The 22,713-nt window shown below is 42.6% G+C and overlaps 1 protein-coding gene across 1 annotated transcript in view; it reads right to left on the reverse strand.

The window, feature by feature from the left end:
- LOC1279606 (hemicentin-1) overlaps nt 1-22,713 on the reverse strand; it is a 67,024-nt gene that overhangs the window by 41,810 nt on the left and 2,501 nt on the right. The window lies entirely within an intron of this gene.

Raw genomic sequence — 22,713 nt, forward strand, 5'->3', positions numbered from 1 at the left:
TGCCTACGGCAGAAAACGGAATGATCGACGAACTTCAATGACCACAAGGGCTACAAATACACACACACCTGGGTGCTGCGGGTTCGTTTCATCCACTCATGGGAGTTCAGTGCTTCTTGTTTCTTCAATCTCGTCTTCGTTGTCAATCTCATCAATACGGGACAATAAAATTCGATTAGCTTGAGACGAACGAGCTTTTTTTACTGATTCTGAGAACCGTTCCAGGAACGCCGTCAAATGGTAAGTTTTCTTGGCGCGAAGAGCATTTCCAGATCGCGTCTTTTTCAAATAACTCTAACAACGGACGAATCCATCATTGTAAGCATACAACAGGTGACAAAACAGGCGCGGAGAAGGTGGTCCTATTAGCAACAAGAACAATCAACCTTGATTTTCTGGTGACTAGCCCCCCAAAACCGATCCTACCAAACAGAAAGGAATTGTGAAAGTTCTGCTCTACACGTCAGTTATGCGATTGAAGTAGGAAAGGAAACCCACACCCCCACGGAAAATCCGTCGCGACGCTAAGACACGCCTTACATTACGCACAACCGCACAGAACTGTGCCTCTACGATCAAGCCTCGCATGCCACTCGTGAAGGCAAAAATGGTTAACACTCCTTATATCGCCGCGCTGCTATGATCGATTGATGGGTCACACCTTGTTGGAATTGCCTTGAAAGAAACTTAGGGGCGCACCCAACATGACGGGTTCAAAAGGGCAACCCCGAAGAAAGCAATTAACGCACTTATTCTCCAAACCAACTTCAGCCTAATGTTCCGCATCCGTTCAACATGGGAGACGCACCCTCTCTTATCTGCTCGTGTAACAACCAATCATTGAAGAAGCGAAGCACGCGATCCAACCAGAACACCACGGATCAAAGAGGATCATTAATTTTGATCATCACCGACGATGAGTGTTTGCGTATCTTTCCTCTTAGCTATCGTCCGCCCGTCATCATCTCGCCAGCATTGCAAGAAAACGATACGGGATACAACAAAATACAATGATCCCTTTTTTCGTTTTTTTTAAATATCTCAAAAGCAGCATCTTTGGCTGAGGTACTGTAGAATACCAAAATCATTCTCTGTCTTCTCTATCTCTGTTTTTGGTACGTGGCAAAACAAAAATAATGAGGCAGCAAAGGTATCGGTAGGTAGGTAAACCCTTAACTCTACATTCAAGACGGGCTATCTTACCCTTTCCAGTCAGGGTTGAATAATTACTATGCCAGGGTTTCTTGAGACTATAGAACACACAACCAACAACAATTGTTCTGGCTTAGCTTTTGTGCTCATATGCTACAGTCGCGCGCTAACAACCCCTCAATTATCTTTCTGTTCAATCCTTAACTCACGATCGATAATAGAATATCAAATAAAACATCCAGAACCGTGTACTACAAACAGCCATCCAAGCGCATTGACTTTCCATTCCTAACATCGGTGTTCAAAATCAATTAGCATCTACAATTTTAAAACAACTATAGCGCTTATGATCCTAATAGTTGACTTAATATTGCTACATGTACTGGGGTCATTAATTTCTCAACAAATGCTTGCTGCCGACATTCTTACAGATATTTAATGATTTTCAAATAACACCTACACAAACCAATTGTTAATAATTTACAAACAGCTATCACAGCAAAAACTGTTGTGCGTGACGGTTATTTCAGGCGACGAATGTATTTGGTATTTGGGATGTAGACAAACATCACTACAACTCAATATGTTCATCATGGCTCCTTTAACGATCTACACCAGGGGCCTCCAAACTTTTCAGCCCGCGGGCCGCATTGCTTCAAAAATCACTATGTTGAGGGCCATTTGATGTTACCTATAATTGAAGAGTGTACGTTTAAATCTCATTTTTATAACAAAATACTAACGATACTTGAACAGATTCGTGTTACTAAAGCTTGATTTTTGTCTAAGAAATGTAAAAAAATACAAATTCTTTTGAAAAAGTCAAAATAACCTAATATTTATTCTAAATCTGGCAAAGTCATCAGGGCCGCATTTTAAGCTCTTGAGGGCCGCATGCGGCCCGCGGGCCGTGGTTTGGAGACCCCTGATCTATACAATTCGTCTATGAAAACAGCATCAAGCTATAAAAAGCACGTGCATAGGATGCAATTTTAATTTATTTTGAAAGTGGCGTTACGGTCCAACTAAAACTATAATAACGGCAACAAACAGCATGGATCATACATTAAATTTTTAACTTTACCGCCGAATGCACACGTTCTCCGCCGCAGATGGTGTAAAATATGAAATCCATAGCTTGGTGGATGCTTACCTGCAAGTATAGAAAACAAAAACAAAATTAGAAACATAAATCATTCTGCTCGACGAAAGCACAGGACTATAGCAGAACATGCACTCAAACTTCCTTATAACAAACGGTACATCGTTGTGTTCGTGTTCTGATTTTTTAAAAAGCAGAATATGATAAGAATAGCTATCGAGTCTCTGATCCTTTGTAAACATGTTTCATCTCTAGATCGGTCCATCTAGATAATGTATACATTCCAAGAAAAAACGCTCGATCCTGATAACCATTCGGATCTCTAAAAATTGACACCCATTGAATTTAAATTTCAGTGACAAAAATAAGTCACAATTTGGATCACATTCGCGTCAGCTCGTGATATGGATAAAATATGGACAAATAAAATGTGGAATTTATAGCACCATTGTTAGGTCAGGTATACCGATCCCGCATCGCTATAGACAAGTTGCACGCAGGAATGTGCATTATTTATTTTCCATAAAATAATACTACGTGACGATTTCTTTAAAACATTCAAAAATAATTCCGAGCTGCTCCAGAGAGCTAAAGGATCAAACTCAAAAGATGTATGGTTTTGCTGTTACAAAACAGGATACGACTCAGGTAGAAGCAACAGCAATTTTACCTAACCTCCATTTATTCCTACGACACTGAAACAACTTCTCAACAAATTCAGAGTATTTCACCGTCCGATCCTTTGAAACATATGCGTCTAGGGAAAAAAAAGTTGTTTCTCACAATCCTAGCTTAATAAAGAACCGTTCCGTACACACACAAAAAACCTTTTCCTCACATTTTTTTTTCTTTCAACTTCCTGGAATCTATTCCTGGGTTGCTGCATTTGATCAGACGAAGTAACGAATCAAGGGCATACTCCAGCTATCGAAATATATTTTTACCCTCCAGCTGACCCTTAGTCACATCGGTGAGAACCAAACCATCAATCGTCTCGGCAGGGAGCATTTCGTGCGCAAAGAAACTGTTCCTACCTGAGGGCGAAAAACCATTGACACCCTTCATCGGTTTTGCTCGTGGTTTCCTCCTCATGCCAGGAAGGTGTTTCCCGAATATGTGAAAGTCACCTGAGTTATGTTTGGTCCTAGGCAAAGTTCATCGTAGCATTTCCGTTCGCTCATCTTTCAATCTGTTCTGCATTTCTTCGTAAAACAGAAACCACCTACGTCTGCGGTGAGAACAGAGCAGTCCGCCGGAAGATATCATTTATACCACACAGATGCTATTTAAATTGCAACATCCGATATAAATGTTTTGGCCCGTTAGCCGCCTTCTTTAACCCTTATCCATGAACACACGCAATGTACAGTGTAAAGTTGGGGTCGATATTTGCATCAAACTGCAACATTGGGACGCACAATTTGTTTCTACCTATGACACGCCGTTACAAGTAACATGTACCCTCTCCTTATGTGCGGAGGACACCCCGAAAGGATAAGTATTACATTACATGCAGAAATGTGATCCTTCCTTGTTCGGTGGGATCAATTTGCCTTGAACTGAAAACCATCATCGCCCTATCCGGCTATGTTGAAATCAAAACCAACTATTTCCATGGGAAAGTTCTACACACGAAGTTATTAGCACAAATTCGCATTCGATAAAGTGGGATGGAGGGACACCACTCTATCATGCACAAGATTCATAAATCTTTCTCCGATGTGTACATATCCTTTTAAAGTTTAATCTGTTCACTCTGATAAGGTCGCGAATTCAGTCATAAAAGGAATTATATCCTAAAAAGGAGCGTGACCTATACAAAAGAACACATCACCCACCAACAATAATAAACACAATTGACAATATTGTGCGCATATGTGCCCAGATCGTACGTGGAAAGGCCGATTGCATCACCGATCAATCGTCGGAAGCAAATCAACTTTGAATGATTGCACACGTATACCTTTGATGCAAAAGCGTAATTACACTTACTGAATCCATGACGCCCTTGTAGCGAGGCAGCAAAGTAATGCCTTTGCGCAACATTCCACATTCCACTGCATACGTCGAACTGAGCAGTTGAGATACACAGTAAAGATGCTGGTTCCAGTCATAAATAACCATAAACTTGAATGACACTTCGAGTGGTTTCTCCCTTTACATACCAATCATTAGCATTCCAAGGCTTGATTGTTGCAAAACTTATTCTATAAATTACAAGTATCAGATAGACGCATTTAAAAGGTTCTGTTATAAATGTTTGTCTTGGTGGTGTTTTGTAGTATTTTAAATATACAGTAACTAATGTAACGTTAAATGTTAAACCCTGAATATAATAGACTCATATGTAAAATGCTCAATATTTTTCACATTTTTATGTGCATTATAGAACGAGTATTCTATTTAAACAAAACAAACACGAATAAAAAACATGCTGCAATTACATAAGACCAACATGACACTCAAAAGAACCCACAATATAGTTATTATCCAAAGAAATCTTAAAGCGTACCTTTTTTAACCCTTTTTGCTTACCCGACTTTGTCTAGGATTGCAGAACAGTGCGCGCCTAGACTGTCGACCATTACCACAGTTACATAAAAGTGGTAACAATTTGCATCTTCTTCAGATAACAAGCAACAGCAACAAACCGAGAAACAGATGCTGCTACTGTCGCTCTACACTCCCAGTATGAATCAACTTTAAAAGATAAATCCAACGTTCAACCACAGACCCCACAAACCGAGGGCGGGAGGGAAGATACCGTCCTGCCGCGGGGATAATAAAGCGAATCTGTATGAAATACACGCTTACACAACTGCAAAGATAAAAGTGATTAGCAAACTACAGTAAAGCTACACCGCACAACAGTGTCCCGCTGGCTGACCAATGCACTACAGGTACTGGCCGATCCAGGAGATTCTGCACCGCATTTGGTGCGCACTGCTACCCAGAGCCATTTCACCGGTTGCTTGTGGCCGAAAGTTCAAGATTCCAAACGGACATGGACATTCGTCGGTTGCCAGCAGCAGCAGCAGCGGCATCAGTACGAGAATCCGGCCTTCGACCAATTCGAGGCAAGTGTTGCTGGGGCATGGCTCGGTTTAGCTTGTCGGACTTGACCGAAGTTCATACGGTTGGGTAAGAAAACATTCTGCAACACGCACCGAATATAATTTATAGAACACCGTTGAACAAGTGCAGCAATACCCCTTCGCCAACACAACAAAAGAACGTCCGTGGAGGGAACGCAAATAACAGGCGGAGCGGAGCAGGACACACCGACTTGCTACACAACTTTTCTTCTCTATGAGATATGTTCCAGAGACCGATTACAAAAAACAACAACTGAGTGGCTATCTGAAAGGTTTAATTCAAACATCCGGTAACAACACCGTAACAAATGCATGCAAAATGGTTTGCACAACCAGTTATAGCTACGTGCCGATTTGTATCTTAGCTTACTGCTATCTTTTCGATTACCATACAGGTAAACCTGCAGCAATACTTCGTGCTGTGATGCTGCGATAACTGTCGTAAACGACAAATAGGTTTTTGTGAAATCAATATATTTTCAAGTATTTCCACAGTACAGCAATAAGCAGAGCATTGGTCAAAATTATATTTATTTTAATTTTGTTATCATTCCTCAAGAACATGACTTTCCCGAACCTTAAAGGTGTTGTTTCGTATAGCCAACTACGGCAAATTTGTTTGCAGTAAAGTAAATTGGAAATTCACCTACATAAAAGCGTCGTTTCAATCATACACTTCGTTTCGTTCCGGCAGAAGCCACACTGAATATTGTTGCATTCAGTTTTCTGCAACGATTAGTTTCCATATGCTATCCTGCTAGACGCTGCTGCGCAAGGAAACTCTAAATGCCCTACTCAGCAGCATACCGTTGATAAAAGACAAACATGCATGAGCAATAATATTTATGTATTTATCTTTCCATTTCGATAGACACTTCAACCCAACAGCACACACCTCAACCCGGTGAGTACATTATACGATCCCTGTCTATGCCACAAACGGAAAGCGAACGTTGTCGTCGAACGAAGTGCCACTCTGCATTTGACACCTCGTCTTCTATAGAGCTGCTTAAAACCTCAACACACACACACACACACCACACACTAAGTCAGTAGCAGAGGAAAATGAAACCACCCAACTTCGTGCCGCACCGAACATAGCCTCCCTATCTTGCACAATTCAAATCCCCCTCTACAGCCACACACAACGACAGACTGAGAAGAGATTTCATTTCGAGCCTGAAGTGTAAGACATCGATAATGGTTATATGATTGCGTTGCATCAAGAAACTTCATCCTTTAAGATCTCGCTCAACTTCAAGGCATAGCAGTTCGGGTTCATCATACTATGGCGGAGTACATTAGGCAGCAGATAGATCATCCTGCAAATATTGTGTATTATTGTTTTAGTGTCATAGAGAAATATAAAATACATAACACAATACGAAAATAAAAGTTATAAACCATTCCATTCTTCGATGCAAATGTCTTACACATCGGACAAAACACACTGTCCCTTCCGACGCAACGAAGCTTCTTGACCAGTTTCAAACCCTTCGTCTTGGTTGGTTCATTATTTCCACCCACCCATTCACTTGTCCAGTGTTATTTCTATTGTTCAGGAATGAAAATTATTGTGCTGCGCAGCTCTTCTATTACCCCACAAACACATACACACACACGATCAATTGAGTCGATGGGGGGATTGTGTGGCATGGACGTCTCCACGCACAGTTGACCAGAGGAATCCACCAAGCGTACCCACCTATGACCCACGATACCCTACGCAAAGTCCAACGCTATCTTGCCTTCTTTACCTACCCACAATCCTTTTGCTCACAAAAAAACGGGTGAAATGAACTCGAAAGCGAAATAAAGGAAAATTATAAATTTATAGACCGTCTTTCGCGTGCATGGCGAAATTAGAGAAGAAACTACTATACCCGTTAGGCGCTGGCACCTCTCACTGGCACCTCGGCTCTATTTTCTTTTTCTCCTCCTCATGATCGTCTTTTATTGCGCTGGACAAAAATCAATGGGCGCTCTGTGGCCATACGAGAGATAAGAAACCGAACCATTAAAGCGAATGACATGCCCAAAGCCTACGTAAAACAGCGCTGAGCGGCTATTCATTCACATCAGATTGGCCTGATTAAGATTTCTTGTTTTTTCTTTCATGGGTAATAGTTATCATGAATTAATAAGGCTCGTCCTGTTGCTTTTTCTCTGAAAATGTGTTCGAATTCTAAATATCTGGGCAGATATTATGCATACCAAATAAAATTTAAATTATCAAAATAAGAAAAGGCAACAACAATCTAGGACAAAATTGTGGCCATGTTTTAAAATTACAAAAAGGGACATTTCTCCAACCGCAATTAGAAAACACAGTTCATCGAATTTCAATAAATTTCAAGGAAAAAAGACGCACTTAAGGTTTTCCTCAATATGCTACTGCCCATAAACATATACACCAAGTTATGTTTGGACATACCACAAGAGGTTTGCAAAATGGGTACATTCCTTTTGCGTCTTTTTAGCTGCTTTCTCCACATATGATTCTTCTGTTTGTGGTTCTTTCGTTTTGCTCGGTTGTTCGTATCAAGCCACGCAACCAAAAACAACCCACCAAACTCAGGTTAGCTTGCGCAGCCATCCATCCACGAACGGAGCGCGTCCATAATAGCGATGATGATTACTGCAACGATAATAATACCCCTGCGTTGTTGCTGCCCGTTTGTTCAGCACGAAGGAAAATGAAACTGGTATAAAAAAAAACCCTTCAGAACCATTTTTGTTTGGTCTTTTATCTCATTTTCCTCTCGCATCGGAAGGGATTCAGGTTCGTGGCAAAAGGTACGAGAATGGCTTCCAATTACACCTTCATAAAATCGAAAAAAAAACTCCTTCAGCTCGAAGAAAGATGCGTCAAGACAAGTTGGGGATACATTTTACAACTGGCAGCACCTCCACTCCCTTGCAGTGTGATTGGTATCTTTCCACTGCGTTCTCTGCCGCCCTCCCCAGGATGGTCGCTTTTTGTCCGCAATTCTAAGATAACCAAGAGTAGTATGCCATTTACCTTTTGTTTATGCTCTTTCTTTTGCGGAACCCTTGAAGGATGGAACGATTGACCAAGTAAAATTATTCCTCCATCGGCATGGACGTTGATGCACAGCAATGAGAACATGACAACTCATATCGTCCACAAGAAAATAACTCTAAATACAGATACCAAAAATAAGCATTCATAACAAAGTCGGAAACTACCCGTGTTGCCATCGTGTGTTCAACTCGCTTGCTATCCTCTGTCCCCGATTCAGCTAACTCTTACATCCTTCCTGTACTACCGTTTCGTTTCGTTGGACGAACGCGCCAAAACTATGCTGGAATCAGGCAGAAAGAGTTGGTCCGCACACTAGGCGACATGTGCCCCGTTATCGGTTATAGTCGTTTGCTTCATTCCCGATCTCTGCCTTTCCTTGTAAACCAGTTTGACCTGTCGAACACCACCCTTCCCTCGATATGCTCAATAGTCTCTGCAGCAAGCTGGCACCCACGAATGCCAGCAGCAACACAACTCGACGAAACCGGTTTCTTGTATTTACGTCTTTCCTGCTCTAACGGGTGCTTGATGCCATGCTCTGCTGTTTCATGCTCTGACACGGCCAACACCAACATGGCCGCCATGATACAGCCTCCGGCGCTTGGCTTGTGCTGAGGATTGAACAGGCGAACAACAAGACGACGAACCTCCACCCGTCAAACCCGGTTAACCAACCCTCAAGTCTAACACCGTCTTACCACCATGTATCTACGCCTCAAAAGGCTAAATAAGAAAATAGGGAGGCGATCGTACGGTCAATGTGTGTGCGTTTGTGCAGATAGGGTGGCCAGCCTACGACGAGCGGGAGGAAAAGAAATGAATAAAAATTAACTTTTGTACACCTTTCGGTCGTAAATTTTACGTCACAAGCCATCCAAAACACACCTGCATACAGTCGAACACACACACACACACTAACAACGAGTGTACCTTTTAAGCAGCGTTCGCAATCCTCGAACACACACTGGTTCTACATATAATGCGTTGCACCTCTTTTACGAAGAGCAGCAAACAATTTTAAAAGGAATTATAAACCATAACCATGCACACACAGTCACATTCAAGCAGTAAAATATCCTTCAAGATCGATTCAACATACACCTTTTCATCCTTCAAGTTCCACCCTTGTCCTTAACCCTTCCATATCTGACAAACCCCATCTACTAGAAAGGACCGTGCGCCAGTCGCAGCTTGTAGCCCCGAAATATTATGATTTGTGAGGAGATAATTAATGTGCCATGGGTGTGCTATCATTGGAGAGCTCTCGTCGCTGTGCGCACTCCTTCCCCCCTGCAGACACGATCACAATCGCTGCATCGATCAACGCGACAGGCAGTCGAAGCCACGGCCACAGGAACGCAATGAAATGAACGGCAGCTGCAGTTAAAAGGTGTACGCGAGTGCCCAGTTACTGCAGCATATTTGTGCAACTGCTTGCTTCTATCGTGTTGCTTTACCAGCTTCAATAAATAAATACCATTACCTCTCCTCTACACATCGACCAAACCGAGGATAGTGTGAAAAACAACCCTTTGTCACGAGCTGCTGGTTGATGGTAACAAACGTATTGAGTTCACGATGAACAAACCTTCTCAATGAAGTTCAAAAGTTCATACTGAATACATTAAAAACACTATAAAATTTAAAAGATTTCAAGATCTTTTGTTTGATATAATACAAGTTTTTAGAGTTATTCAATGATTATCAATTCATTATGTAAATCCATTCACTTTTGTCTCGCTTTTAAAAAGCACTAGATCACCTGATAGGAAATTATCTCTTTTCTAATCTTACATTTCTTTCCTACCTGGATCGGCATGGTTTTATCGCAATCGAAAGAGACACAGGACAAATCTTATTTAAGAGCTAAGAATAAAATCGTTTTATTAGCTCCCTCACCACCTCAACACCTAGGGTTCTGATAGAAACCCCCACTTCAGGCCTTAACTTTTGGTCATATTCTTAATTCACCTTTCCGTTAAAAGTAAGGTGATGAGCAAATCAAACCATTAAAGAAACCAATCAATCGTTAATCGATCCATCAGCGTACGCTTATGTCCCACCAACTTCAATTAACTGCCGCGGTACTTAAGCAAGCACCACTCTTCTCAACCAAAGATAAGGATTAATTAGTTAGTATCGTTCTTGGAAATCATCGATCGCTTTGATCATTTCCAATGTGTATTGCGCTGTTGTATTTTTAACTTAAAGTACTTCTAAAGGAAGCTTTGCTATCAGAAAAAGTGTCTCCTCTATAACCCAGAAGTTAACCATAATATCAAAACTTCGCCACTCTTCTGCTTAGAGAGCCGCTAGGCAAAAGGAGTTGCTACAGCCTATCGAAGGAAGCTGAGCTTGAAAAACCGGCTATCGATTGCCAATCTTTCCGCTTTCTTTGTAGCTTTCTCCGGGAATTTGTTCTGCACTGTACCTTTCTCAACAGTCTTCAACCCAGCATACCAGACCAGCGTAGCTTTCGTTTCACCCGTTCCTGTAGTGAAACACACAAGCACACGTTGTAAACGGGTACGCACTGTGTCTCTCTTGCTCTCTTTCCCTTTACGAAAACTAGGACATCATCATACAAATCCGCGCCACGAATATCCCCGTCGCGTTTTGTCTCCGGATGCTAGACTACGGCAGTGTCACCATGCCACCGAAATGGAGAAACATTTTGAACCCGCTTAAACTCTGTTTCCGTTGTTTCGTTTTCGTGGAGGGTTCTTGTCAAACAACGACTATCTGCATACGGTCATCTCAGGGAAGACACCTAACGTACAGACAGTGTAGCCATGGTTTGTGGCATGTCGCTCGATCCACAGTTCAACCACTGTAAAGAACGCGTCCAAATCAAGTTGTCGCACATACGTGGCAAAGCTAGCCTTACTAACTCCAAACGTAGCTTGGTCCGGAGCTCGTTATCCGTTGCCCATTATAGTCAGCGGGAGGGTCGAGATTTAGGCGTCCAGATTTTGAACTCCAACTCCGGGAGGGATCATTTCGTTTTTTTTTTCTTTTTCTTCGCTTCGTTAGTCCGCTTCACAGAAAGTAGCAGTTGGCGGTTAAAATGTTCGATCCCTCGTTCGCTCGTTAGCCGGACCGAAAGTATGTCCCCGATAATCAATTTTATTGTTATTTTAGGCAAATTAGTTTGTTTTATAGCTCTAGCCTGCCGTAGAAAACCCGAACCAATCCACACGACAAAATATATGCAGGGAGTGAAAAGCTCTTGCCCTGGAGCGCGAAGCTCTGCTAATAGAACTGAAAGGTGGCACACTATTGCTTGCGCAGGAAAGATTCCAAACAGAGGCTACGTCTTTCGATACAATTATTATCCCTTGAAATGTGTTTACGATTTAGTAAACAAAGAAATCCTCAAATAAAATCCCTGCCAAATGTCACACCACAGCAACAGATCAAAGAACAAGCATTATCATCAAACAATGCAAAAGAGTGTGTTCATGTTCTAAAGAAAATATATTAACTTTTACAGCACCATAGAACAGGTTCCATAGCAAATTATGTTATTCTTTAATAACCTTGCCCACAAAAGGGCTATGAGCGATTCAATGCACGATCACGAACATTCATTTCACTTTTCTACCAAATTGCCTTTTAATAGCAGCGTCTTGGAGATTACCACAAAAAGATGCAACCCTCATCGGCTTTTTCTTTGCCGCACAGTTCAACCAGTAATTGCTCCACAACCCATCATTATTGGAGCTCCTTCTCTCTCGAGCGCTGAAACCATACGCGGTAGCGCATCTGCACTTTCTGTTTCAAACCAACACGGAACGATTGTCCAAAAAAAAACCATCACCTGACAAGCGCTCGAGATTGCACCTTCCCGAGCCTCCGTATAATTAGGAACATGTTGTGTGATGAAATGGAAGGAAACCCGGCTTGCTTTTCACCACAAACTCCCGATCAACCCGAAAAACTCGAAGGTTTTACCTCATGCTTCTCCACACAGCCCCAAAGCTGCAGGCTACGCAGTAGACAACAGGTGTGATTTGATCTCGCTTTACGACTGCTGAAGCTGCATTCAACGATCGAAAAAACGGCACACCAAGCATTTAAAATAAAACATTCAGTCCTGCCAAAAAGCAACCGCAAATACACGACTTCAGACTACCATATGGCGATCGCCAACCGACAGATTCTTATCAAGTGGTTGGGCTGGATTTCAAAGAATTGGAAAAAATAAAAGCACAATCGTTCTGTCCTTCGCAAATGCCGTCATTTGGGAATCTTCATTATGAATATAAAACCTAGCTTCATCGGCCAAGGCAAACAGAGTTCCTGCTGTCAGCTGCTGGTCTCATACACATTTTACCCATCATCCTCAACCTGCATAAAAAAATCTACCAAAAAATTATACATTAGGACGCTTGATTTAAGCCCCGTTTGGCTCGCCACAGTGTGTCAGGCACAACAATGATAGACATTTAAACGAAAAACTTTGATCAACTAGGCACCCCTGATGCTTCGAATCTCAATCGAGACTTTTTCGCAAAAAAAATTGAAACCAGCATACTAATTTGCTACCGTTTTACTTTCGTGTTATTATTCTGCTTTTACATTTCCTTTAATATTTCAGGAAGATGATTCAAACGTATAATCTCCCATTTTCATATGTTTCTGAATTTGATCAGTCTTCGTGCTTGAATACTAAAACTAAACACATTCTATACGTGGTGGGTAAACCTACATACAAGTACAATTCCTACCATGTGAAACAAAATCACAAAGACGAAAATTAAGCAAAAGGTATAGAGCTACCAAAAGCATCCAGCCTGTGTTACCGACGCCAAAGGGTGTGCCTTCAAAACGTTATCAACCTTGACTTTTTTTTTTGCGCTGCCAAAAATGATTTACCAACTCTTTAATTTTAAAAAGTCCGTTCGTACCATGATGACCATGCAGTTTTATATGCATCTAACCAACATCACCAACATCCTTGAAGCGATACGGCTTACGGAAGACGTATATTTATACAAAAAGCATAACAACGGCCGACAGACTGATATTCCTCTAGTCTCTAGTACCTGCAGTTGGTGAATGACTGCCGATTCTCATAAGCCTAGCACTAACTAACTCACCTAACTTACCAGTTATGAGCGACCGTGAAATTTTATATTGTTCTAGTTTTTTAACCTCAAATAAAAACTTAGTGTATAAAATTAGTTGTGCAAACGATTAGCCTCATTTGAGCAAACTGTCTTTTTTTAAAACGGAACAAATGAAATTTTGATCTCGTTTTCCTCCAACTTCAATCATTGCGTACCAATTACCTAAGCCACACATGCCCAGCGGTTGACTAATTCACTTAATAGCTTCATCAGGGCAATGCTAAAAGGAAAGCTTGTTCCTTTTAAACACACTCACGGGCGCTGTTGTAGCAATCGTTGTCGCCATCGTCACAGTGATAGTCGGCGTCGCTTTCCCTTGGAAATTTTCCAGTGGAATAGTAGCGAACAAAAAATGTACCACACGTGCACTCACATTCTCACATTTACTCGTATGTGGCTACCGGTATCGTATAAAAGACACTTTCACCTTTATGTGTACAGCCCCACATTGGTGTCTGTCTTGTAGTTCACGACCGTGGCTAAAAACTTCTGGAACGGAAAAACTTTTTCACCAAACCCCGGCCCGGCGCTTCCGGCAAAGGCTACGTAGTAGGCACAGCAAGACCTGCCGTGATTGATCAGTTATGAAGTTCATCATGATGATGATGATCGCGCAGCCGACGTGACGAGTTTTGCCGTTGGAGACACTTTTTCGAAGACTTTCTTAGTTCCTCTTCCGTTTCACCACACATGTATACATGCGCGAGCAAACATCGGGAAGCCGTGCGTATTGAGATAGAGAGGAAAGGTTCATAAATCTGCCCCGGACCGCCGATTATTGGTGTTTCAACTTTCACCCAACCATTATGAAGGGAGTTTACTTTTTTTTTGCTTTATGGTTTTTATTCGGCACACCCAGCCGAAGTAGTCGTAGTCGTCCAAGAGTTCGTCCCAAAAACACCCGGAACGGAAAGCTTTCTTCTTACATTCAACTATGGGCGACGCGAGTTTTCCGCTTACGAGCGACCATTATTTAACATCCCAACGAACCTGCTTTGCTGGCCGGACTTGTGCCCTTTCTAGAAGGGCAGATTTGCAAAATATCATTTTCTGCTATTATTACGCACAGGAAAGCACAAACGGCGAGGGGAAGATAGAATTTTGGCTTTCATTATTTATAAGAGCGCCAAGCACCCGGCCGGCCGAATTAATGCGCTTCCGACAAAGCCATTTTAACTCATCTTCGCCAATCCCATCCTTTTGATCCATTCCCTACTTTTGCCCCGATAAGGCAGTTCATTTGGAAGAACTTTGCGACTTCCACATCATAACTCCCCCATCATAGCTTTACCGACGGGCGAAGCAAAGCGAGCTTGAGGGAACAAACAAATTCAAGAACCACTCAAACGTATAAATGAAATTCATCCCCAAAAATGTCACCCTCGCGCTGCTTTTGACCCGTGTTCACCTTCACCATCGCCACACCATGAATGCCATGGCACCCAGAATTAGGAAGCAAACGCCACAAATCCTCGCTAGTACATAACCTCCGAGTGGAATTTCTCGATCCGCGCTCCCTTGCCAGACGATGAGCGAGCTCTCCATACATATCCGACGTTCGGATCCGTGGTGTACTTGCGAATCGCTGCTCTGTCGACTTTTAGTTATAAAACGACGGGAAATATGTTTCCACCAGAAAGGATTGGCTAACCGGTAAAATGTACTTATAAGCCGCTTTCAATATCCAGCTTAGGATGCAGCCGTGCACTCACCCAAATGAACGAGCACGAGATATGCGCGCACAAGCAGTGCCAAGCGTCGAGGCAAGACGACGTTCGCTAAATGACACTTCAAACCCCGTTCTTCCCCACTGCACATGTGCGTCACTGTTCTCTCTTTGTGGCAGCGTTCGCATTCGACGCTGCGTTGCATACAGCCAACCGATGGTGCAAATCCGACTACTCCCTTGCCCATGCATCGGGAGAGGACAAAGCACGATCGCCAAGCAACCCGCAGCACATCAAGCGACAGAGAGAGAGAGAAAGGGTATGGATTGGATGTGTCAAGAAGTCAGGGAGTCTGTGAGTTAAAACCGGTTGTTCCCCAGCGGCGGTACATTCGAATGCGACCGTCATATTTAATACGGCAACGCTGCTATGTAAGTATTAGTGTATGAATCTGTGCGAGTGGGTATGCACCGCCAATGAATGTGTCTCGACGACGCGCGACGGACAAGGGTAAAATCGGTCCTCGGGGAAAACCATACTTCAGTGTCGCCTTCCAGCAGGCTTCTTGCATCGACAGTTCACTTCGTCTCTGGAAAGAACCAACGAAAGAGGATTCCGACTTACGATGAATAAGACAAGACAGCTCACCGTCTCCTCCGCTGCATTTGCATTAGTATTAAAATCCGTTTATTAATAAATTTGCAATATGCAAATGGTAGCTTCCGTCTTTCCATCCTCTCCATTACACAACCCCGTGCTCGCAGCAGACTGGCAAGGATGGCACAGAAAAGCCCAATCAGGGCTTTTACAAATATGAAAATTTATTGATCACCATATCACTAGCACCACTTGGCACCCGAGATACGCTCTCCTGCAATACTACATATGATTCTGTACCACCACACGCTCTGGAATGATTCCGATAGGAGCGTACGTATGCTGCTTCGCTGCGCACGGATTATGTGACTGAGGTAATAATAAATCCCAATCTGTCGACTGTTATGGATTGATTGTTTAGTGGCAATATGTACAACCCATTTCGACGACCAGCTATGATCCTTTGTACGTTTAATTTACTCATTCATTTATTTTTTCTTTCGACATTACATCACCCACAATCAAATAAAAGGCTCACTTTGGTGGTTTGAAAGCGTGAAATGAGAGATCCAAACCCCCATCACATATTTAAACCCATACGAAAGATTCAACTTATCCACAATAGAACGGAACCGAAAATTACCTTCATTTTTTATTTCTAACCAAAATATCAAAACAAAAAACTGATATTAATCCTACCTAATTGTTAAGCATTCGGTCAACAAGGCGGTAGACAATCGTGGTTGAAGTTAACCAAACAATGCTTCCATCGTAATTGCCTCTAAGTTTAACAGTTGAACCGAAACCCCGGTGTGAAAGCACACCTTACCGATCAGACGTTGCCACATTCAATCATCCAGTGAATGTTGCAATTCCAAAAGCTACAAACAGCTGCCCAATCAAGCAAAACAGGCGCAGCAGTAAATGCCTATCGCATCGGAATTATACAAACAAGCCCATCGATTGCCACGATCATCAGCGCAAAACCACCAAACAATCACACACACACACACAGCACATTGATAATCGCAATTGATCGCAACACGCATGCAATGCTGCCTTTGCTAATTGCCTGGTAAAGGGGAATTATCCTACGGAAGGCAAAACCATCGGCGGTAAGTTTGCGCTCTGTCTTCATCCATCATCAGACCCGCTTCTCATCGATATGTCACCTCAGTGTGGTGGTGTGTGCCATTTGACCCGATGCCAAGGCAGCAAAATACGGCCGATTTTCATGACTCATGGGGACAGCAATGCTAATATAGCAACAACAACAACGACGACTACGACCGACGACCGTGTGCGATACGAGGACGTCTCGAAGCTCTTCTCGCGCTTCGGGTGGAAACACAAACAGTTCAATTCAATGCCCAGCCCCAGCACTAGACCGGCACACAAATAAACCGCAAACTTCCTCCATTCCGCATCTATTTGCACCGTAGCTGCAATCTTGGTGAATCGTTACGAAAGACGATTTGTGTTTATACATTTGTAACGATACATTTTGACGATGCGCATATTGCACTAATGGGCGACTGCCTTTCCTGCCTTGGAAGGGTTGCTGCTGCAGTGAAACCGTCAGCTGGCATGTTAATCATTATTTCAACCGGAAGGATGCAAGTCAAACCTTTGTCTTTGTGCCAAAAGCATACGGTGAAGACGTCACCAGACAAAAACGCGGACAACTTGAGTCGAACTACATTGAGATCTTTCTATCGTGTAGTAAGTTTTTCAAATCGCGTATTCCCTCGATGCTAGCTTCCATTGTCTTATATTTACAAATTGCTCAACGTACACATCGTGCGATGCTCCACGCCGCTACACAAAGACCCTCTTTCTTGTCATTGATGCTAACCCCATGTACTATTCGTCAACCCTTTTGAGTCATGTCATTGGGATGCTGTGTTGCCGTCTTTATCGATGATTATTCCAAGTGTGGGCCATGCATTATTTGCAATAATCTCACGTAGTGTAAGCACCTTCGCAATAAAGCTCCATACGGTTGTATAGCTTGTGCGCTCGAATAACGATCGTTTGAAAACGCGATTTGCCACAGCGTCGGCATAACATGGCCAGACTGAACCGATTCTTCTCCGTTATTAAATGTTATTATAGATTTTATTACTTTACTCCCTTTTTTGTACACGTTCCGTAGGGCCGCAGTCTCCTCGAACCTGCCTTTGAATTCCTGCCCTCGCGATAGATGTTTTGAAACGCTGCATTGTATCATTGGTTCCTCTCAAAACGCAGGAAAAAAAAACATCACACAAGAAACAAAAGAGTAGGTACGATAATTACCTTCACCAACAAGAGAGCGTCCAAGAATCTTTTCCGAGCCAAGGATCGCACCTAAACCGCCCTAAAAGCCAACATCAACGCCACCGAAAAAGATGGTTTAAGGTAGAGATGTAGAGATGAGATGTTTCCGTCATTACTACCTTTCATTTATACCTGCATTTTTTCGGTTTCTCAGCATCACACTGTTTAGCTTGTATCCATATTTTGAGAGGTATCCCTTTGGTCACGTTTGATTCATCATGTATTTGAAAAAGTGCAGCGTTCTCCAATTCCTATGCATTGGAACTGAAGCAAAGTTTTGCTTTGAGTTTGTCTTTTTTCCCTTTCATTCTTTACCTGGTATGTTCCTCACATCGCTTTAAAAAATCCCATTTTTGCACCTTTTCCGGTCCTGAATCCTGAGCCTTGTGGGGCGTTTTTCGATAGTCCTAAATCGTTATGTTTCTGTGCATGTGTGTGCGATGGGAAGAGAACAGAATGAAAAAAAAACATGCACACAAACCCCTCCAGAATCAAACACAACAGTTGTTGAATGCGTGTGTTTCATGTTCGTGCACTGCAGCGATAGCAGCAGCAGCACCAACGGAACCGTTTAAGAGGAGGTGCATGTTTCGAATCAGTCCAATTCCAATACAGTGCAATGATGCCTGGGAATAACATCAGCCTGTGTAAGAGGAAAACTCACCGCGCCGCGCACTTGCTGCAGACACCGGATGCGCTTAGCAATTCCTTCGCTTACTGCACTTTGGCAACCAAAGACCAAAACGTTTAATTTTCCAATCTCGAATCTGAGAGAGTGAACCTCGAAGCAGCAGCCATGCAACATCAATTACGTCGAAGCCATTCAGAGCGAGCAGTTCGTCCGACGGCGATTCTGCGGCCAGTGTTTCTGCCTTTCGGCACGATTACACAGCTACAGCAACAAAGGATACTTTAAAATTTAATTACAAACATTTTGTTTCATTTCATTCCGTGCTAACCTGCTGTCATCGTAAAACTGGGGAGCTGCAGTAACAGCAGTCTCATAAATCACACTACCTGCATTCCTGCACTTCATGTGGAAATCTGTGCAAACGGAAAGGTGCACTTTTTATGACATGAATTGAGAGTCTCGCAAAAGCAATCTTTGAATTGCTTTTGTCAAAATGTGAAAAATACGCTTCAGAAAAAAACCATCATCTGCACTCTCGCTCTGTGCAGTGTGTTTCATGTTTCAGGCGATCCTTAGCCTCTCCATTACACATCCTTTACTTTTAATTTAATTAAATGAAGAACGAAACTTCACACGACCTTCCTATTACCACCAGCGAGTCGAAGCCGTGTGCATGCATGCCAATTTAATTGCTCTTGAGAGAGAGGACACCGAGATGCAACAAAGAGCAAAGGAAGCGAACTCAAATTTATGAACTCTGCGCTGCTTACGAAGACGTGCGCTATTGTGTGATGAGCTCTTTTGACCTCCCCCGGAGAGAGGTGGAACAAAAGGTTAATCGGAGAGGGACGGTAAGCGTTGTTTCTCGAGTATCGAATTTCTTGCTAGCATACCCATGCTTGAAGGAACAAAAAACTCAAACCCATCCCTCTGGTATCGTACCTTTGAGCGGTTGGTTCACTAGCAACAAGCGTTATACAGGTATTTCTTTAAAAAAGCTTTTTTTATTGTTCCCAGTGGCATTTTTTTTTCTTCTTCTTTTGCCAGCGTGTTCAAACCTCATCGATTTGGCAGGCACAGCGCACAAAACTATCATCAACAAGCATGATTGCATAGAAATCGTACGTCATTCTAAACATTTCAATGGATAGTTTGAAGGAAACATTCGCCTATTTCTGTCCATATGTGGCTGCTTCTGCCACGTACAGTAGTTCATGCGAAACACCGTATAAACCCACAACAGGCCAACAGCGAAGTGAACTGTCTTAAGTATGAAATGGTATAGTTTTTTATTCTTCTGGTAGTCTAAATACATCCTTATTTATTCCAAGAACCCACAACCGCCAAGAACTCAACAACGCAATGACAGAAAACTGATCAGTTTATTTTTGTACGATTTACCGATTGTGGCACTGTATGCTAAAGCGTCTTAAGTACCACTCTTGAAGAAACAGCAACAGCTTGCTAACCGCCAACTTCATGTGCACATGGGCATCGTTTGCACTGTACAGGTCGAAATTATGGGAATGTTTTCACATTTACCTTTACCCTTCTTATTAAATGCGTGAAATATCACGCATTTGATGTTTAAGATGCGCGGTTCGAAGGTAAAATTGCGTGAGCAAATCGATCAACCGACCGATCAGTGATGGCAAAAGGAAACATAAGAAACGTATTTATCATAAAGGGTTGCTAAATGTAAAAACAACCTCCTTCACATCTCTGATACTACCACAACCCGCACCATCGATCTTTTCCATTATTCTCCATTCGCATGCTTAGGCGTCCCCTCCCCCGGGCATATGCTCATTAGAGTACGCCTCAATGGCCGTTCAGTGTGCGTGTAGACGAGCTGTGGTAAGCTGATCAAACCGGTTCAGCGACACAAGGAATGCGTAAAATTAATGTACTGCTTCGATAGAATCATGCCTCTCAAACCGGTCCGCCCCGCCACGGCGGTTGAAGATCAAGTTCCATCTCGCCTGCCTACTCATTCTTCTGCAATTTAACCCTGAGCAGTCACTTTTTTCTATGATCAAACATGGCGGGGGACTAGCCAAAATTATCATACTAATCGCTTAACAATATTTTGGAGCTTTAACGATCCTCAATCCTGTGTTGCCACAGCAACTACACATATATGCGGTATAGTTCCATTCTAAGCTTTACAGGATTTTTTATGATCAACGTCACATAAACACGATTCCATCGAGATCAAAAACAAAAAGCTTTAAAACACAGCACAACAATTAGAAGTTCATTGGCTGAACGGCGTAGCGTTATGTAAATTTTCATAGCTTTAAGCCGATTCATGTGGGGATTTATTTTGTGGCAGAAAAGTCTCTAGAAACGATAACGTTACACAGTCACAGTCTTGCATGTTACTACCATCATAAATAGACGGCTTAACAAATTTACGCTGAAAACGTTTGCCCCAGGTTGGTAACGAATTTTCGGTGGCAGGTACTAGACGACAAATAGCCTGCCCAAAACTTGCTTATTGGCCTGCAAATGTTTGCCGTCCTTGAGCAACTGCCTCAAGCTGCACCTTGCATTGTATACGCACTACTGTCAAGGCAACATACACTTTCACTATACGAACCAAATGATGGTTCCCAAGGTCCCACATATTACGACCCTCACAAACCTTGTTGATGGTGGTGGTGGTGCACATGAAACATTTCTTCCACCAGGTAAACGAACAAAATTGCAGCTATCCACCTGCGCGAAACGAAACCCACAGATGTCGCACATGCCACGAAGATTTCTATCCAACCGACAACAGCAGAGCGCGCCTTACATAAACATGTCTGTTGCTAATCATTCGGTATACATTTATTTATAAGTTATTGACAATTTCCCCCTTTGGGGAATTTTGAAACGTGGCGCTCCGCCGAGTGCACCGGCTTTATCGACCAGACCCCTTCAGCTGAAAGCCAAACCACGAGGTGGGGGAACCAACGGATTTCCGTGGGTTGGCAACTCGTTTACAATTTACGCTTTGATGAACCATCCTCGTCAAACTGGTGTACTACTACACCGGTGAGCGATCGTTTAATGTTTTCTAGCCACAAAAATCATGTGATCCCGCGCGCAGCAAGCATTAAATAATGCCTTGATAACTGGCGGGCACACGGCAGACATTTTTTTTTTTTTAACTTTTCCAGCAAGATTTATCCAACGCAGCAAAAGGGTGGAGCGAACACACGGTTGTGGGTTTAATATTTATAAGGGCCCCCGAGGAGTTTGTTGCAACAGAAGAAACAACCGCTCTCTGTTGCTCCAATGCCGTTGATAGCAACATACCAACCACCAACGGGACAACCCTTTCTGTTACCCACCCCAGCAGTGGTGTCCTCCACCGTTTTACAGTTTTGCTTGAGTCGACGATTTTTATCTAGGTTTTGTGGTCAGCCAGCAGTGCGATTTTTTCTACTCATTTTCGTTTTTCGTTTTTCGTGCTCATGCATTTTTATACACCTCAGTACTTCTTTTCTTTCATGCATATGGTCGGTTCGCAGGTATTTAGTCATCCGATCTTATACGCCTTATTCTACAGCTGCCTGTAGTGTTTAGATACCTCACATTGGAGTTAAGCTTGGTCCATGGTCCATGGTGGGATCATATCCCTTTTAAGTCAAAATGAAAAGTTGCTCAATTCGAATGTTTAACTGCCATTTACCTCACATTACAGTTGAGTAGATGGGCCTTTTGTTCATCGCCAACTATAAAAAAATTGCTTCAAAGCAGTGGAATATCCCCTTTGCTGTATGTGTTTATTTCGTTGATTGCAAAAAGGATTTCGTCGTAATAAACTAGACTCATTAGGCATCAGGCAAAATTAGGCTTCCATAATGGGGATCCGTTCGGAAGCAATAATTGCACTTAAGCCAACGTAACAAACTTTACCCCAAAGTACACCTACCCGGTTGCGAGTAGTTACCTTTAACTTAACGCCAACTGAAAGGCACT

This window comes from Anopheles gambiae, chromosome 3 (assembly GCF_943734735.2).
Source record: "Anopheles gambiae chromosome 3, idAnoGambNW_F1_1, whole genome shotgun sequence".
Classification (NCBI taxonomy): domain Eukaryota; kingdom Metazoa; phylum Arthropoda; class Insecta; order Diptera; family Culicidae; genus Anopheles; species Anopheles gambiae.